The sequence below is a fragment of the Aplysia californica genome, unplaced genomic scaffold, assembly GCF_000002075.1.
Source record: "Aplysia californica isolate F4 #8 unplaced genomic scaffold, AplCal3.0 scaffold00669, whole genome shotgun sequence".
Classification (NCBI taxonomy): domain Eukaryota; kingdom Metazoa; phylum Mollusca; class Gastropoda; order Aplysiida; family Aplysiidae; genus Aplysia; species Aplysia californica.
The window spans coordinates 69092-72419 of record NW_004797939.1 but is presented as its reverse complement, the minus strand read 5'-3'; the positions used below and the strand labels follow the sequence as shown (position 1 = coordinate 72419).

General features: G+C 41.0%; 1 long non-coding RNA gene across 2 annotated transcripts in view; it reads left to right on the top strand.

Moving 5' to 3' along the window:
* Positions 1–3328, top strand: part of LOC101847219 — a 27546-nt gene that overhangs the window by 6151 nt on the left and 18067 nt on the right. For both annotated transcript variants that reach the window (XR_001185249.2, XR_004859124.1), the window contains exon 2: positions 2980–3258. This is a non-coding gene — a long non-coding RNA (uncharacterized LOC101847219). The remainder of the gene's footprint in view (positions 1–2979; positions 3259–3328) is intronic.

The following is a 3328-nucleotide window of genomic DNA, read 5'->3' as shown; positions in this document are numbered from 1 at the left end:
GAGAAAGCAACACACACACATACACAGAGAGAGAAAGGAAGAGAGCAAGGTAGAGTTGAAGTTTTCAGGTTGAAAGATAGATACATGGATCTTGATGGAAAGCTGAAAAAGAGAGAGACAGAGAGAGAGAGAGAGAGAGAGAGAGAGAGAGAGAGAGAGAGAGAGAGAAGAAAAAGAAAAGGAAAAAAAAATAGCGGCGGTTTTTTTCCTTGAGCCCTATTTCATTCTGTCTGTCTCACTCATTACATTACTCTCACTCAATTCTTTTTCTTTCGCCTGAGATACGTGTACTTCGGATTTTTGTTATAGAATGGCAATACAAAATTATTTTTTTTTAAAGAACAGCACTTAAAACAGCAGTAAGCCACTTTGAAGTGCGTCAGACGCGCGCAATTAATGGTGGCGATAATTATTGTAACACATTGACGCAGTCCTCTTTGTAAAATGATACCTTCCCTCCCACCCCTCCCCTTTTTCACACGTCCATATTATGCGCAAATATACTAATGCGGCGGCGCCCCCCCCCCCCTTAAAAAAAAAACCCACCCCATTCCTCACTCGGACATGTATCATGATATGCAGGGGTTTTGTAGCGGTTAGTTCAGTGTGCCTTCTGCTGGTTCCATACGGCATTTAGTTCATGGTTGCATTAGTGCAATGGCGTGAGCATTGAGAACAGATCTGGCTGGACCTCCGTATTGTTTATATTCCCTTGGACGATTCTTGGAGCACATTTACAAAGTGTGTATGAAGAAAGACGACGAATATCTCGGTAACCTTTACACTAATTTCAATAAAACTGCGGACAAGTAAAATGCATCCAAAGGGAAGTCAAAGTTGTCTCCTTGAAGAAAATCGTCATACGTGTTCGAGTTAAGCGAGGTTTGAGATTGTTATGAAGTATTTATTGTGGGACTTAAGTCATTTGAATTTGAGGCGGGCGGCTTTCTTTTCACTTGGTTCGGCTATATTTCGATTAGGTTTTTAGATCGGGTGTTCAACTCAAACTGTTCATGGTTTGTGTGCTCGCGTATCGAGAACTGCTCGTGTATATCTTGCAGTATAGCCATTTTTTAAAGTTCAGAGTTTGTTTATCAACTTTGTCGTTCTTTTTTGCTATTTTCTCTGACATATAAACCAAGGGTAATAACATGATTGAGGAGGTATTTGTTAACTGCTAAGGGTGGAGGCTTTTTTTCAACTCAGGCTCCAAGCTTCGATTCAACGTCAGATAATATTTTATCAAATAAAAAGTAAAGTTGCTGTAATAATATGGGGTTCATTAATTGTTTGAAATGAAGGCTTCTTGTGATATTGTGTATTGTTGATTCAAAGGTCGTTTCCAGTAGCACAATACTTTTTTTTCCTCGTTAACGTTGACTGTGTTGCTCTTTGGAGTCGCTCGTGTCCTCCTGACTCCTAGAGTATGTCTTGGTTAATCTGTTCAGCTGCACTGAGATCAAGTCATATTTTATGTTCTATTGCATACCAACGTCTTCCTTTGGCAGAAATGTCGCTGAGTGGGGTACAGAGAACACACGGCCTCTGGCTTCTTCTATGTCTGTTTGTTGACTCAGATTATGACTGGCTGTTTGGGGCGAAGCCGGATTCTATGGCAGTTGCTTTACCTATTGACTTTCCTTCCATCTTGAACGTGGGCTTGGGGTAAAAGTCCGCCACATATCTATTTTGTTTGGAGAACGCTTGTGCCTTGTCTTCAAAGTCGTGATTTCTTTTCATGTGTGTTAAGGATGTGGATTGTTATGGGTGCCTCTGGTAGGTCTGACTTCTGTTCTGTCTGCTCTGTATGGTTCTGTCTGCTCTGTATGGTTCTGTATTGCGTCTTGTTTTCTCCCTAGTGTAGAACAACAATTGATGTGCTATGATTCTCTTTGTATGTGGTTAATGGTTGCTCTGGTGTGGTGTGCTCCTTCTATCCTATCAAACAACTATCGTCCTCATCTCGCCTTCTTCTCTTTTGTACGTTACTCTCTAGAAGTAACGCTTCTTTTCTCCGGCACTTGTATGGACTTTTTGTGTTGCAAATGCCGTAAAACTAAACTAAAGCAACAATGAATGTTTTGATATGATATGGCTCAAACAACATACATTGTGTATAACGGATGCATAGAGCCATCCGCTGGTCTGGGTCTCCATCATCTTCTGTCCTGTCTGTAGGATGGTGTTGTTGTTTTTCTTGGGCCCTTGGGTAAAACTCGTGTGTGACACTTGTATTTTTGATCTTGTAGGAGGTGTTAGAATAGTTATCAGTATATTCTGCTACTAGTATCTGCGAGTCATTTTTTTTCCTCTCTCACGATCGACGACCTTGTGCAGGTGATTGGTTTGCGTTCTGATGTGATATGTCCAGTATCTTTCCCTTTTTGTTTACCATTATCGTTATCTGCATTGTGGAAAAAATGATACCGTCATCTGAATGTAGCCCGTACTAAACTTGAACAGTGAAAACGACCCGAAAAATAACCAAATAAAAAATTAAAAAACTGCAACTACATCGACGGCCTTATCAATTTTGATACCAACATTGACTCCACCACCATTGTTTCATTACAACATTTACATCACTTTAATGGACTTGAAAATGCCACACCTTTCTCACGCCTCTTTCTCATTACCATCTGCTTCAAGTTATTTCTCTTTCGGTTTTTTTTTTTCCTCTGGAAAACAAGTCCCTCTGTTATTTTCTTTTATCTTTTGCTCTTAACCTTTTCTTCTTAATCGCTCAATTCGACAAATGTATCTTCAAAGAGACTAAACTCACCCTTGACCTTGCTTAATTAAGGCAGGGGGGGGGGGGAGAATGCGAACATTAGTTGCTGGTGCTGGCGCTGGCGCTGATATTATTACCATGTCTCAGCTGTGGGGGTAAGCTGAAATAGTGTGAGCAAAATGTGCTGTGTTGTGATGTGATGTGAGTTCTATAATTTCACTTTACATCGTTTTCTTTTACCCCTGTAGCAAACAGTAGGAACACTAGCGGTGCTGACGCTGTAATCTCTCTCGTAACACGATTTGTTGCATAATATCGACATCTTTTTCGTCACATGTAAAGGTTGGTAAGACGATACTGTTGTGAATTTTCGCTGTTCGGATTGGTGCTGACTGCGTTTGTTGAGGTGTGTGTGTGTGTGTTTGTGTGTGTGTGTTGTCATTCGTCGGATTCTATCTTGCTGTTTCGAGCACGGATAGCGTCTTCTGGAGATTTCTCCTTGCGGGACTAGATGGAGAATAATCAAGGTAAGTCAAGAAGATCTCGTTGCGCCTTCTCTCTCTCTCTCTCTCTCTCTCTCTCTCTCTCTCTCTCTCT